A 16,981-nucleotide genomic window follows, 5' to 3' on the forward strand; every position below is an offset into this window, starting at 1 on the left:
TACCCAGATGACCTACTACTTCCGCAAAATATTCCAGTACGCGAACAGAGCTATCTTCGTGGTGTACTGCATCCCATCATGCAACGCTACGTTCACGTGACCCCGTAGTGTGCTTTGCTTTTGTCGCATACTGGAAACGGTACTGCATACTACTACGAGGACCAGTATGCAGTATCCAGTGTATACTGAGTCCAGTATGCAGTATCCAGTATGTAGTAATCTATTTCGAACACAGCCACTGTTTCAGAACACCGTGATTCAAATGAGTCGATTCAGTTCGATTCCGCATTTCGAGTTTGACATCACTACAACCAACCCTTGTACTAAAGTACATTCATTTTCAATAGGCATATGGTGCCATTTTTCAACATTAACATTTTAATTAGGGGTGGGATGCGATTAAAAAAATTATCTAATTAATTAGAAGCTTTGTTATTAATTAATCAAAATGTATCGCATTTTAATCACATTTCAGTATTTAACATGAGAAATATTAATTTAAGTTTGAATGATGAATGAATCAATGATATAAGCTTAAACTTCAACATTTTGTTTATTTTTCCACCAGTCTACTACACAGACCAATAGATGAGTGCAGAAAACAGAGCAAACAGTTTTCAGAACACTGGAAATTCTGACCAAAAATGTTGTTTAATTTTGGAAGTTTTGCTCAGGATATTGGAAGAATAAAAAGAATTGAAGTAAATCAGAATATGTTTTTTAATACCATTTTAGATGGTATACTTTTTCTTGAATTTCCCAGGCCTCTGCCACAGGCATCTCCATAGTGCCTAAGTGTTCTTCTGCATGCTCAAAGCAAATGACTGGATCTTCCATTCATCATCTATAATATGAGCTGTCACACCAAGATCATTCTTGTTTCTAACACAGATCCAGTGATCCCCAGTCAGAGCCACATTTGTGGCGCTCTTCACAATAACCTGTTTTACTTCCCTTTCCTCATCGTACAGCTGCTGGATTTTCTTCGACATTGTCTTTCTGGATGGCAGTTTGTAACTTGCATCAGTTGACGCAATTTGCAGGGCTTCTTGTAAGCCTTTATCTTTATCTTACCACAGAGAGCGAACAACACTGCAAACAAGCCAACATAATAATGTGACGCATCAAGTATAAACGCCTCCGCCGCTCGCGCGAGTTGTGCGCTACAGTCACTCGCGAAAGTTTAATCCAGTCTTAATGGTCCAATGAAGGTAATTTAAAAACCAGGACATTTCCTCACTTAAAAAAAACCCAGGACTCCCGGGACAGGATGTGAAATGTGGACACGTCCCGGGAAACACGGACGTTTGGTCACCCTATCATACTAGGAATACATTTAGCAGCTAAGTTATCATTACTAACCTGCGCATTAGCCCCAACATGTTTTGCGTTGAGGTGATAACGAAGGGTGGAAGTGCTCCTGTGATAAACGAACTCCTTCCTACATAAAGTGCAAATAACACTATTTGTGTTTGTACTTCCATCTGGAAGTTTCTTATATTTAAATTTCCCATCCACCAGCGTAGACTCTTCAGTCATCTCCATCATGATCTTATTGTGCGTCCATATAATCTGTATGTCTGGAACTCGTGCACTGAGAAACATTCCACGGCGCAAATGTGTCTCATGCGTTAAATGCGTTTGCAAGCGAGTTAAATTTAATTAGTGATCGGCCGTTATCGCCGTTAACGGCCCACCACTATTCCAAATGCAATTTATATTTCGATCTTCAGAGTACATATTTGTGACGTGTGGTGCGGTGAGAAGGACGAGGCACGAGTCCACTCAGCTTGCACTGACGTTCTTTTAATCTTGAACACAAAGTAGCGCAGACAGCACGCGTAACGTTTAAACAAGCGTGACACTTTTTTTCCCCTTTATTTACAATAATCGCTTACAAACAAAAACAAGGCACAAATGGTAATACAAGGAATCAGTTAAACAAGTTGAGTAGCATATGTACAAAAATAAATAAATAATAAATAAATAATACATTAAAATAAATAGAAAAATAAAAAATAAAAGTAAAATACTTATACACATAATAAAACATGTATATTATATAGAGGTTTACATCAGATCAAAGTTTTTCATAAAAAAATAAGTTTTTGAGCAGAATTACTTTTAACTAAAATTAGAGACTCCAAGAAACAATTAAGGAAATTTTTCAAATAACCTAAATTTGGATTCGTTTTGAAAAATCTACATTTATGAATAAAAAACTTTCCCATTAATATTAAATTATTTATTAAAAATTCTGCACTGGAATTCTGCAGATAAATACCAAATTTAATTATTGTCAGATTCAAAGTCGGCAAATCGATTCCTTAACCTTGGAGCCAATCCCACATACTACACCAAAAGTCTTGTATGACATGACACTGAAAGAAAAGATGATCTAAATCCTCCTCTTCACCATCACAGAATGAGCACCCCTGAGTATCAAATTTAAATCTAGTCTTCAAAAAAGAATTAGTTGGATAGATGTCATTTAGAATTTTAAAATGGACTTCCTTTACTTTTGGAGGAAGAGGAAACGAAATGTATTTAGTTCTAATTTTATAAATTATATCTTGATCATAATCATTTAGAATATAATGCCTCTTAACCTGACCAGGATACAACACTTTCTGTAACAATCTAACAAGCGTGACACTTACTGTGCGTTCACACCGAAAGCGACGAGAGCGACACGGCGACCGGAGGTCATTCATTGTCAATGAGAGTGAGCGACACCCAGCAACGCGACCGTGAGCGACGCAACGCGAATTGAGCGAATCGAGCGACGCGAACAAGTTGAGCTCGGCTCAACTTTATGCAAATGAGCAGTGACGCGTGGCGTCACTGCAAAAAACAAGCGATTTTTTGGCCGATGCGGGCGGGAGCGGGACTAAAACAAGCAGTTGCGGGCGGGAGCGGGATTAAAACAAGCGATTTTTTGGCGGGAGCGGTTGGGAGCGGGATTAAAACAAGCGGGAGCGGGATTAAAAAAGCAGTCCCCCGCAGACCTCTAAACTGCAGCAAAAGAATCGATATTTTCGCCGTGGTATCGATCCGATACCGATCCTCACCTTTGTATCGATACTATCAATCAATCCGCCCACCCCTAGTTCCTACTGATTATTTGTTCCGATTGCAAAATGGAGGAGAGATTGATAGTGGCTGTCCCGCACTTTACAAGGTGTCACTGTTTATTTACAGTACAAAATGTTTATTTTTGGAGGGAATACTGTTCATTTGTTAAAAAACATCTGCAATAAATTAGCATATACCCTATTATTGGTTATGATTTTTTTATTCCTGTTTGATCTTTGGGTCTGGGGTAAAAAGTAAAAAAATTACATAAACATTTTAGGTTTATATACTGTCACGGTCACAGCTCCGGACCCTTCCCTGTGGGCGTGCCGCTATGTCGTCTGCGTGCTGTTATGTCCATATTAGTAGTTCCGTGGGTGTGGGTTGTTTGTGAGCGTGTTTGTTCGTAGTCTCACCTGTGCCTTGTCTCGAGATCACGAGGGTCTGTGTTAATCACCTATTTAATGTGCGTTCACGCAGTGTCTTGTGCTCGTCTTTGTCTAAAGTTCATGCCCGTGCAAGCATACACGTCAGCGTGCTTGCACCGTTTGTGCTGGGCTTTACGTGTTTGTTGTCAATAAACGTTGTATGTTGCACCTTGCAACGCTTGTCGTGCATCCTTCCTGCGAGCGTTACAGAAAGACGATCCATACAGATGCCCGGATACGCCAAGCATGTAAAGGCGAAGAAGAAAAGTTGGCGTCACCACGGTACTTCCCCAGTGCGGCGTCACAATGTCCCCGTCGCCGAGCAGACCATGGAGCAGGACCCGTTCTGCGCATACATGCTCAGCGCAGCTCAGGACGCGGAGGACGCAGAGACGGCGGAACACTTCCGCCAGACCGTGAGACGCGTGTGGAGGGAGAGACAGCCCCCCCCCATCCGTGGAACTGCCACCCCGTGCGACGGGTATCTGCGAGTTAGAGGAGAAGAGCGCACCGCTCCTGGTCTTCCCCGAAGAGGAGGAGACCAGTGAGCCATTCATGGTAGGGGTAGGCGCCGTTGCCCTCACTCCCCCCGAAGAGGAGTTCGGGAGTGAGGAGTCCGGAGAGGGGGAGAGCGAGGATGAAGCCAGCTGCCCTTCCTCCTCATCAGTGGCCCCTCTGAAGTCAGATGAAGAGAGAGAGACAAGTCCCCCTCCGTCCCTGTACTCCGAATCGACGGTGTATTACGGAGAGGGGGAGGACGTTAGTCCCCCTCCGTCCCTGTACTCCGAGACAACGGTGTGCTACGGGGAGAGAGAGAGAGCGCCAGCCCACCTCCCTCCGTGGGTTCGACTCCCTCCGGGTTCAACAGCGAGAGCGAAGACAACGCCTCGGTGGGCTCGGCGGAAGACGCGCGAGGAGAGAAAGGGTGTCCGCTGAGCAGGGAAGCCTCTCGGGCTCCGTCGACGAGGAGCAGCATGAGCTGGTCGCGCTGCCCAGCCTCGGACAGACCCATGTCCCTGGACCAGAGTGTCTCAGAGGGGAGGGAGGAGCCCATGTCCCTGGACCAGAGCATCTCGGAGGAGGAGCCGATGGAGACTTTGAGGGCTGAAGCGTCGGTGATCCCGGCAGCTCGAGAGGGTCCCGGCGCGGTTAACGGTCAGGAGTGGGGGTTCTCTGCGCAGAGGGAGCGGCTGCAGAGGTCCACCGGCGCGCGGCGTAGAGTCTCGGTTCCGGCGCTGCCCAAGAAGAGGGTCAACGCTCCTCGGGACCGAGAGGTGCAACGCGCGCCGGAGGCGCGGCGCAGAGGACCGGAGGGACTCCGCCGCCTGTTCCGCCTGCCGCGCCCGCCCAGCCTGCTTTCCCTGGAGGGATAGCGCCACCGCTTGCGCTCTGGCAGGCAGCCCAAATGCTGTCGTGGTTGCCTGTCCTTATATGTTTGTCTATCCCCGTGTGTCTCCCTAATCTCCTTTTCCCTCTTGTGCCTTTTGTGTTCAATGTTCCGATGTGTGTGTTTATGCTTGTGCCCGTGTTTAATGTTTTTCTCCCCTGTCTTCCCAGGGAGGGTGTTCTAGAGCTGTTCGCGGCGGTTTCCACCATCGGGGGAGACGGCTCTTTGTCGTCAATAAACATTGTATGTTGCACCTTGCAACGCTCGTCGTGCATCCTTCCTGCGAGCGTTACATATACTATATGTGTTTTATACACTGTTTTATACACGCACTCCTTTATAATCGTGTGTCCTGTCATCAATAGATTAAAATAAATAAATACTGCGTCCAGGGGGGTATTCCACGAAGCGAGCTAACTCAGTACCTAAGCCGGGCTTTTTAAGACAAGCCTGGCTCATTTTGCTCAAATTCGATTCCACGAAAGAGGCTAGACTTGAGCCTCGCTCAGTTACTACAGCAACATATACGTTTGAACTAACCTGCTCCGTACCAGGCTAGAGTTGAGGCTTAGCTTAGCGGGACCGCTTCTATTGGCTGAGCAGCGTGATGTCAGTCTCGCCATCCGGGAAACTGAATTGAGGAACAAGGTTCCACTGCAGTTCTATCCATTAAATTGCTGTGGATGTAGCATATCATATCATATCTTTATACATTTAATTGAGTACTGTAATTATTAGTTTGGAATGATTGCAGGTTATTATTATCAACATTTAATAATTATATTTCAAAATGCAATTTATATTTTGATCTTAAGAGTACATATTCATTGTTAATCATTGAGGTTTCTGCACATTTTAATGTATTGGTTTAATCTTCACAAATTCAGGTCAGTGTAAAATGGAATACAGTGTCTAATAATGTAACGGATTTAAATTATTTTATTTATTTTTCACACAAAATCTTCGTATTTTATGTGTTGTAAATTATCTTGGGTTGTGTTGGGCAGAAAATGTGTTTAATTGTCACGTTGAGGACCCCGGCCCCTCCCTTTTGGGCGTGTGTATACGTAGTCCACGTGCTTTGTCTGCGTCAGTGTATATTCGGGGTTGGGGTTATGTCGTGTGATTAATAAGTATCACCTGTGACTTGTCTCGTAATCACGTGGGGTTAATGTGGTTTGTCTATTTAATGTGCGCTCGCGCAGTGTCCTGTGCTCGTCGTTGTCTAAGTCTACACGTTGTGTCTATCTTCAGTGTTGCTCGTGCGCCATCGCACGTCTATTTTGTGTAATAAAAAGTGACGTCCGTCAAACTGCAAGGATTCCGTGTCTCATCCTTCGCTTCGCCCCGTTCGTCACAGAACGACGAGCCGTCCGAGACACCAACAACTATGCCAGGCTACAAAACCAAGCCGAAGAAGGGGAAGAAGCCCAGTAAGTGGCACCACCGCTCTTCCTCCTCTCCCCCGCGCCGCAGAACCTCGCCGACGCGGGCGCAACTGGAGGAGGACCCGGTATGCACTCTCCAGCTGGCCTCAGCCCAGAGGGTCGAGGAGAGAGACCCCGAGCTGGCGGAGATCTTCCACCAGGGAGCGGTCAGGATTTGGAGGGAGCGACACTGCCCTCCATCCCACGCCCTCTCGCCGACGGAGAGTCCCGGTGTGATTTGCGTCGCGGACTCAACCCCGGAGGCAGAGTTTGGGGAGGGGGACTCCGAAGAGGAGGAGGAGCAGGACGAAGAGGAGGGGGCATACCCTCCTTCGCTGTGTGATGCCTCCACCGTGAACTACGGTGGGGAAGAGGAGGAGGTCTACCCCCCCTCGCTGGACGACGCGTCCACCATATACTACGGGGAAGAGGAGGAGGAGGAGGAGTCCGAGGAAGAGGACTACCTTCCACCGCCCGTAGGTCCCTCTTCTGTAGTAGAGGAGGGGGAGGAGGAAGACGACGAGGACTACCCGCCATCGGAGCGCTCCACATACCCCTCCGATTATGGTGAGGAGGAGGAGTTTGACGAGGAAGATCGTCCTCTGTCCGTGCACTCGGGCGTTTCGGAGTGCACGGACAGCGAGCGTTACTCGGGGGAGGAGGGTAGTCCGCCCCCCTCTGAGTGTTCGGCTGGGACTGTGAAAGGGAGGTGGATACCAGAGGCGGGTCCATCCTTCGTTCACTCTGGAGAGGAGAAGATGGAGTGCTCCCGGGGTGGCAGCCCGGAGCAGTCCATGGAGTGGAACCAGAGCGAGGAAGAAGGGGACATGGAGACCGAAGGGGTTTCCCCAAGTGGCCCGTATGGGGAGTCCGCCGACTGCGCTGCTCCGGGCACCCACGCCGACTGCGCTGCTCCGGGCGCCCACGCCGACCGGGCGCCCACGCCAACCGCGCTGCTCCGGGCGCCCACGCCGACCGCGCTGCTCCGGGCGCCCACGCCCACGCCGGACGCGCTGCTCCGGGCGCCCACGCCGGACGCGCTGCTCCGGGCGCCCACGTCAGAGGCGCTGCACCTGGCACATCCGCCGCAGCCCCGGCGGCCCCCGGTCTTCCTCCACTCCTAGCTCTTCTCCTGGCGCGTAGTCTGGCGCCCGTTACGTGTATGTTTGTTCCAGTGTTTGTAAGTCTACCCGTATGTTTACCAAACCCCTTTTTCCCTCTCGTTCCTCTATGTGTTAATGTGCCCGTGTGTGTGTTCGTGTCCGTTCTGTTTAATGTGTCAAACGTTTTTTCCCCGGTCTTCCCAGGGGGGGTGTGCTAGGCGATTCGGGACGGACGCTTCGCCAAGGGCAGTCACCTCCCAGACGCAGGACTGAGCGCGTCGGATCCGCCCATCGTCGTGGGTTTGGGGCACTCGGTCCTGTTGGCACCCCGGGACGGGTAGTGCCCTTGGAGGGGGCGTCTGTCACGTTAAGGACCCCGGCCCCTCCCTTTTGGGCATGTGTATACGTAGTCCACGTGCTTTGTCTGCGTCAGTGTATATTCGGGGTTGGGGTTATGTCGTGTGATTAATAAGTATCACCTGTGACTTGTCTCGTAATCACGTGGGGTTAATGTGGTTTGTCTATTTAATGTGCGCTCGCGCAGTGTCCTGTGCTCGTCGTTGTCTAAGTCTACACGTTGTGTCTGTATCTTCAGTGTTGCTCGTGCGCCATCGCACGTCTATTTTGTGTAATAAAAAGTGACGTCCGTCAAACTGCAAGGATTCCGTGTCTCATCCTTCGCTTCGCCCCGTTCGTCACATTAATACATATATTTTTTTATTTTTATAATTATTATTTCAGTGTATTTTATTTCTCTCCGTTTCCCTTTGTGGGCGGAGCTACTGCTGTATCGGCCACATCAGCCACCCTCTCCTCAGTTGGCTGTGAGTACTGCAGGAGAGAGGTTGGTGAAACTTTGGCTTCTTGTAAAAATATTTAAAATAATGTTCAGCACAGTGTTAAAAATGTTAAAAAAACAGTACAATATGAAGCGAAATGACTTTATGTTTTATGTCATGAAGATATTAGGGGTGGATGGTATGTATTTAGGCGGAATTTTACAGTATAAGGGTGAGAATTGTTAGCAAGCTACAGCTGCTAGCGCCATGTGCAATGCTAACTCCCCTCCCCCACCTTTTCTGTGATTTTGGGGTCACGCAGGAGGTTGTATAGGCAGGCACGAGGCTGGATGTTATTTCTCACAGATTGTTGTCTTTTACATACAGGTATGGTCTTAAATTCGCTTCATTAGCTCAGAGGGTTTATTTCTTTTGTTTGTTCTCATGTTTTTAAAAGAGTTTCATATAAAATATAAAAAGCAGGTATTTAAAAGGGGGATTCATTAAAAACATTAAAAATTAGGTAAAATTCATATGGAAACTAAGTAATATTGCACATATTTCTAGTTTTTGTTTTACAATTTGGCACTTTATCATTTATTCAAAGTCAGTCTTATAAAGATGTATTATATGAAGTAACATATGTATATATATATTGAATGTATTTTTTTTGTTATATCTGTACTGGTTATGTCTTCGTTTTTTTTTAAATAATTTTTTTATTACAGTATGATTGTTAGTTTCTTTCATGTTACTGATTATATTGAGTTGGCTGTGAGTACTGCAGGAGAGAGGAGGTTGTGTAGGCAGGCACGAGGCTGGATGTTATTTCTCACAGATTGTTGTCTTTTACATACAGACAATAAAAGATCCCCAGTTGGCACCGGCATTGGAGGTCACAAGTTTTCCCTTCTCACAACACAACGCAGAGTAGTCGTGGCCGGGTTCCCTTTGCATGTTCGCTGCATGTGAAGGTTTGGACCCGCTACAATCGCAGTTATGGTGCAGAAACATACATTAGCATAAACTCACAAAAAATACAATTCTTTGTACCTGAGTATTAATAATTATTAATACTGAGTAATTTAGGCAAAGATACTTTTAGGTATATATTTATCCCCATACTTCCTCTTTTGTGTTCAAATTACAAGCAAATCATATCACTCTGCAATTTACATATGTTCAGTATAAATAATGTAAATGTGTGGTTAACTTAATGGACACAGACAAATACCTTACCAAGATTTTCATACAGGTGATACAAATAATCGAAAATGTATGCTATAAAAGAACAGCTAACAGTGAAGGCTGAAGGCTGATTGACCATGGCATGCCCATTTGAAGAAAATCCAGTGGATGAGGGAGCGTGTGTTGTGCGCAGAGCATTCATGCTACCAGCTCTAAGGTCATTCCAGGACAGGACAGATCCACTGGGCTTTCCGGATAACTACTTATTTGAGCACTACAGGTTCAGAAGACACAGTATTATATATCTTTGTAAATTACTGGGGCCATATATTGAGAAGACCACTAGATGTAGTAAAGCTCTTACCAAACCCCAAACGGTCTGTATCGCTTTGCGCTTCTTTGCCAGTCGTGCATTTCTGTACAGCGTTGGGGATGCATAACATCTTAGTAAGGCAACGGTCTGCCGCGAAATTCGAAAGGTTTACCTTGCGCTTAAGCGTTTCCTTAATATATTCATCAAATTCCCTGGTCACAGAGGCATCCTTTTCAGAACAGCTGGCATGTATTCATGAGTAGTGTTGGTTTGATCAGTAACTTGGAGTTAAATGTATGAAAACGGCGCTTATTAGAGTGACCCTCGCTTGAGTTAGCCAAATAGTTCACTTCCATCTAGTTCCGTTCCACTAACGAAATCCAGACGCAACCTGTTCCCGTTAATTCAAGCCAGGCTTTTGTAATCGGCGATCATGCGCAACCTCACTAATCGATATTCGAAACGGAGTGTCTATTTGCACCCGGGTACAAGTAGCATTTGCCACACAGCGAGGCTATTTTCACCCCTTAATTAAAAAAAGAAAGCGAACCCATCTGCGCATGTCTACTAATGAATGCGCGGGAGCGAAAAGGCGCAAATTCAAAGGAACCGAAACGGAGACAGAAGGAAACGGTAAGCAGAATTTGGTTAATAGTTATGTATAAAGGTCCATCACTCAATTTAACTCTACATTTTAAGATATATATTTAAGAAATAGTGTGAGAATTATTATCCAACGAACACTGATATTTTTTTGAGCTAATAGGAGCATAATAGTGGCGAACGTAAAGTGTTACCGGGTGGGGGGTGTAAAATGGACACAGCGAGAAAAAAAAGACAGATTTCAAGTGTGCAGAAACAGTCTAAATAGTCGAACTAACCTAGTGAAAACCGGGACATTAAATGATTTTTATTTTTTGCCGGGACCGAATATTAAAAAGAAGGAAAACCGGGACAGCGACGTGAAAACTGGGACAGGTGGCAACACTAAACGTAGCTCGCGCTACAGAGCTTGGAGGCAGACACAAACGCTGAGGAGAGCGAGATTTATTAATGGGAATTCCAGTCGTTCAAACAGGCAGGGGTCATAACGGGCGAGCCATCCAGGTTTGACAAATAAACCGGCATGACGATACTAAGAATTAAACTAAGACACCGAACGAACACTTCAAATCAAACACGGGGTAAACGCATACAAACTAGAAAATCAGGATACGGAAAACACGACTGAGCAACGAAACGAGTAGAACTCAGAGACCAGGAAGCGTAGAACACTGAACAAAGAGCATGAATAACAAGAGCACAACACGACCAAAGAGCATGAATAACAAGAGCACAACACGACCAAAGAGCATGAATAACAAGAGCACAACACGACCAAAGAGCATGAATAACAAGAGCACAAACTAACCAAATAGAACAAAACAACCGATAACCGATAAGTGAAACATTGGGACTATACATACACAGAACTAAACTAGACACACAGGTGAAGACACTGATGACACGGGCGTGTCAGACGAGGGGAAACCATGGAGACAGACACGCAGGGAACAACACAGACACGAGGAGCAGCAACCCGAAGTGACAGCTAGAGAGGGGGGCGTAGCCCTACGTGACAGTCGCATTGCTATCTTACAAAAACAATTTTATCCAGTCTATTTTTTGAGTTTTGTGTAAAATTATATAATTTTGTCTTTTTGTTCTCTATTTTTGTGTTGTTTCAGTACACACAAAGGACATGAATGTGTATAACAAAAGATGTACAGTCCTTTTGAATTAAGGTTTTTGCATGACAGAGTCAATATGCCAGACTTATAATGTAATGACTATTTTATATAAGCTAATATTTGTGTTTTCTCCCAAGAAGGAAGAAAAGCTAAAGAACATTTGTGAAGGATATTCCTTCGACAGTTGTGAGGAATTCCAGAGAGCACTGAGATTATGGAGTGAAGAGGGCTACCATCCAATGCACAAAATTAAAATTTATTTAAACATGGTGTAAATAATAAAAACCCCAATTTAGTTCTTTAAAAAATGTACAAACCATCCAGAAAAAATGAATTAAAAAGTCAAATCGGTCTTCTGCATTCTGTGAAATTAAATAAAATTAAAGAGGCTGATAATGTACTGGCAGGAAGAACATTTGTATACATCATACTGTAACGCTGGCGACTGGGTGAAGGACGAGACACAGAATCCTGTTCGCTACAGACGTTACTTTATTTGTCTTTACACATATAGCGCAGACAGTGCACGTTTAACACTCAGACATATAGAGACACGTAGACTCAAACAACGACGAGCACAAGACACTGCGCGAACGCACATTAAATAGACAAACTACATAAACCCCACGTGATGACGAGACGAGCCACAGGTGAGACGAATTATCACAGGACGCAACCGCACCCACGGAGATCCACTGACGCAGACACACGCCCAAAGGGAGGGGTCGGGGACCGTAACGTGACACATACAATGTGGTGTACATATCAGGGTGCTACAGACAGATATTAACTTGTTACATTTTGTTTTAACATTATCACTGGCAGTGTATATTACATGTAGTATTTACCATGTGATTACTGCCATTAGCGGTAAGCGACTTAGGATAATTAAATTGCTATTTAAATTCTAAGCATGGTAAAGAAAAAGACTCACAAGTGAAAAACAAAATTCAAACTGAGGTCTATTTCACGTTGTGGGGGGGCCCCCTACCGGTCGCCCCCGGTTACAGCGGCAGCGGTCCTGTTTTTGGTCACGTGATGTTCGTCCCTCAGGTGGGCGGGACCCGTGATCCGTCTCACCTGAGGGTCGTTTGTTCGTCTATATATGTCTTGTCTTTGTACCAGTTGACTGCTGGTTATTATTTCCTTCATCTGGAACCATGCACGGGTTTTTGGTTTGCACACTTTCTATTAAACCATCCTCTTTCCCTGAGACTTGGCGTGATCGCTTCCTTTTTAGTTGCTCACACCTGCCCGTCACAGTCTACCCCATAACCCCAAATAAAAGTATCTTCACTTCTTGTAAAATAATTTTGTAAGTAAAATGGAACACAAAAGAATAGTACTAATCTTTGATAAATAAAAATGTTGGGTGCAAATAGTACACACTGCTACGTATAGCCGGGTGCAAATAGCACACACTGCTGCATATACCCGGGTGCAAATAGCACACACTGCTATGTACACCCGGGTGCAAATAGCACACACTGCTGCATATACCCGGGTGCAAATAGCACACACTGCTATGTACACCCGGGTGCAAATAGCACACACTGCTGCATATACCCGGGTGCAAATAGCACACACTGCTGCATATACCCGGGTGCAAATAGCATCTGCCTATTCGAAAAGGCAAGAAAATGTCGAAAGAGCTGAAAGAACGAGCAGCTTTTTTTTCTTCTGCTGAACAGGAGCTACTCATACGTCTTTATGAGGAATATAAACACGTTATTATGAAGAAAGGCAACACGTATTAATAAAGCTAGAGAAGCTGCCTGGCATAATATTGCAGACAGATTAAATGCGTGATCATATAATTTAATCCATTCATTGGCATTTTAAAAGTGTTATAGTAAATTAATAATGTTAATTAATGATTTCCGGATTTAGAAGTAACATGAGCAGGGTGAAGAGAATGTGGCAGCAGGTCAAGGTGAAATATAAAAATATACTCCAGAATGGTTAGTACAGTTGATTAGTCTAATGTGCAGGAAAAGGTAAAACACCATATTAAATAATTGTATAAAATATTTTAGCAACCAGAAAGAAAACCGCAACTGCTGCTACTGGTGGTGGGCCTCCTGTAGCAGCCCTCACTCCTGCAGAAGTACAGGACGCCCCATCATTGTGGGAATCGAAGGAGGAACATCATCTGATCCTGTCTGTCCTCATGATACACAGCCTTATGTTAAAGGTAGGTTCAGTTGTTTCTCAGATTTTACATTTTTGTTCTTACGGGATATTTCATAGTATTATTGTATTCTTGATTACTAAAATTTTACAGTTGTGGGGGGTGTGCTGACTCCCTCCTGTATTTGACAATGATGTGCGTACCATAAACCAGCCTATTTCTTATGACTGAACCCTGAGGATCGTTAACGTTTATGTGTCTTAATTTGTTGTTTGCAGGGGGAGATTGCCGGACCATCCAGGATGGTACAGGAGGATGAGGACACAGTTTCTGCCTGTTCAGAAAGGACACAGTGTCTGCCTGTTCTGTATGGCGTGTGTGTCTATGTATCTGTCTGTTAATGTGCTGTGTGATCTCATGATTTGTGTTGTGTTTAAAGGAAATGGAAGAACAGAGAAGACCCTCAGGCCTCCATGTCCAGAGCTCACACCTCTGCAAGAGAACATGTGAGTAGTAGTTATGCAGTTCAACATGAATAAATACTTCTCAATCTTGACTATACTTCAGTCTTAAAGGAATCCATGATTAGTGAGATCTACAAAAGGTACTTGCTCCAAGATACAGAATGTAAAAAAGCAGATCTGCAATACAAAAAACTAAAAATACGGAAAATGGAGAAAAATGTGAGTATTTGCAAAAAGGTCTCACTTTATATGCTTGTTTTTGCAAGATAAGTAAATCAAAGTTTTTTCTGTCCACAGGCTCAGCAAGACAATTAATAAATTTCTCTTTCCAAAAAAAATGTGTCTTGTTTTGTGTTAATGAACAAATGCAAACAAAATATTCCCTTAACCAAAGTGTTTGCATACATGTCCCTCATAGCTCTACCATCCATGTGGTCTGCAATTAAAATGTCGCCTTCCCATTGCTCCAACTGCACTCTTGGCATTTCTTCTTTTTGCAGTATTGCCACATTGTGCAAAACTGCACAGGGTGCTACAATATCACAGGCTCTCTCAGGGGTGACTCTGAGATGGCGCAAGCAGTTAAATCTGCTCTTTAACGGTCCAAATACCATCTCAATGCATGCCCTTGTCTTTGAATGTGCACGATTGAACCTCCTCTCTGCATCTGTTGTAGGGTCTGCATATGGGGTAAGGAGAAAAGGTTGGCATGGGTAACCCCTATCCCCAAGCAGTAAGCCAGGAAAAGCACCTACGATTATAAGGAGTAGAGTTAAACACTGAGGCCAAATCTGCACTATTTTGTGTGGTTGGAGTATTCTTACCTTGGGCAAACCTCTGTGCCAGTGAGGAGGCACGAAATATCCTGGAATCGTGCACCGAGCTGGGCCATTTTGCCTCAATGTTGGAGAAAAGAAACTGGCTGGTGCAAACCATTTAGAACAATGGCAAAAGTGACAAAGGGTGAAAGTTGTTCAAACCCATGAACTGACATGCTTTACATTTTCTGTTGGGTAGGCAAAACTTGCATGTACCTGTACACTGATGCTGTGAAAACATTTTTTGGTTCACATAGTCTGCCTCCATGGGTACAGATGGAGCCTTTATCCAGATGTGAGTACAGTCTATAGCACCAATGAAATTTGGAAATCCTAGAGAATTCAATGCGTTTTGAATTGAATGAATTTTAGCATGAAATAGTTGATTAAGATGAATACAAAGCACTTTGGTAAGTGACAAGGATGGGAGGGATGCCTCTGTGACCAGGGAATTTGATGAATATATTAAGGAAACGCTTAAGCGCAAGGTAAACCTTTCGAATTTCGCAGCAGACCGTTGCCTTACTAAGATGTTATGCATGCCCATCGCTATACAGAAATGCACGACTGGCAAAGAAGCGCAAAGCGATACATACTATTTGGGGTTTGGTAAGAGCTTTACTACGTCTAGTAGTCTTCTCAATATATGGCCCCAGTAATTTACAAAGATATATAATACTGTGTCTTCTGAACCTGTAGCGCTCAAATAAGTAGTCATCCGGAAAGCCCAGTGGATCTGTCCTGTCCTAGAATGACCTTGGAGCTGGTAGCATGAATGCTCTGCGCACTACACGCTCCCTCATCTACTGGATTCTCTACAAATGGGCATGCCATGGTCAATCAGCCTTCAGCCTTCACTGTTATCTGCTCTTTTTATAGCCTACATTTTGGATTATTTGTATCACCTGTATGAAAATCTAGGTAAGGTAGTCTGTATCCATGTCTGTATCCATTTCCTTTTTGCACCATTAAGTTAACCACACATTTACATTATTTATACTGAAAATATGTGAATTGTGGAGTGATATGATTTGCTTGTAATTTGAACACAAAAGAGGAAGTATGGGGATAAATATATACCTAAAAGTATCTTCACCTAAATTACTCAGTTATTATTAATACTCAGGTACAAAGAATTGTATTTTTGTGATATAGAGTTTATGCTAATGTGACGATGGGTGTGGCGACAAGGATGAGACACAAATCCTTGCGGCATACGTCACTATATATTTATTTATACAAATAGCGCTTTCAAGCGCACGGGTAACACACATAAACACAGACGTGTATACTTAGACAACGACGAGCACAGGACACTGCGCGAGCGCACATTAAATAGACAACCCACATTAGCCCCACGTGATTACGAGACGAGTCACAGGTGAGACAGATTATCACAAGACACAACCATAACCACGTAGTTCCACAGACGCAGACGATGCACGTGGACAACGTAAACACACGCCCAAAAGGGAGGGGCCGGGGTCCTCAACGTGACAGACGCCCCCTCCAAGGGCACTACCCGTCCCGGGGTGCCAACAGGACCGAGTGCCCCGAACCCACGACGATGGGCGGATCCGACGCACTCAGTCCTGCGTCTGGGAGGTGACTGCCCTTGGCGAAGCGTCCATCACAAATCGCCTAGCACACCCTCCCTGGGAAGACCGGGGAAAAGGCGTTAGACACATTGAACGGAACATTCACAAATACACACACAGGAACACTTATACACAGAGGAACAAACAGGAAAAAGGGATTTGGTACACATATGGGCAGACTCACAAATACTGGCACACACACACATGAAACAGGCGCCCAGCTACGTGCCAAAAGGAGAGCTAGGAGGGGAGAGAGACCGGGAGCTGCAGGTGCTGTGGGGGACGGCCCTCCTCCAGTCTTCGCTGCGGACCCTCCGCTGGGCGCAGCGTGGCTGGCGGACGTGCCAGGTGCAGCGCAGCTGTGTGGTTGATCCCCTTCGGTCTCCATCAGTTCCTCCTCACCCTCCAGGATCCCCTTCATGGACTCTACCGGGCTCTCACCCCGGGAATAGTCCATGGTGCTTGCCCTGGAAGGTCTGGAGGACGCGTTCTCCCCAGGAGTCCTCCGCCCCTTCACAGTTCCCACTGAGGAGGGAAGGC

This window comes from Brachyhypopomus gauderio, chromosome 2 (assembly GCF_052324685.1).
Source record: "Brachyhypopomus gauderio isolate BG-103 chromosome 2, BGAUD_0.2, whole genome shotgun sequence".
NCBI lineage: Eukaryota > Metazoa > Chordata > Actinopteri > Gymnotiformes > Hypopomidae > Brachyhypopomus > Brachyhypopomus gauderio.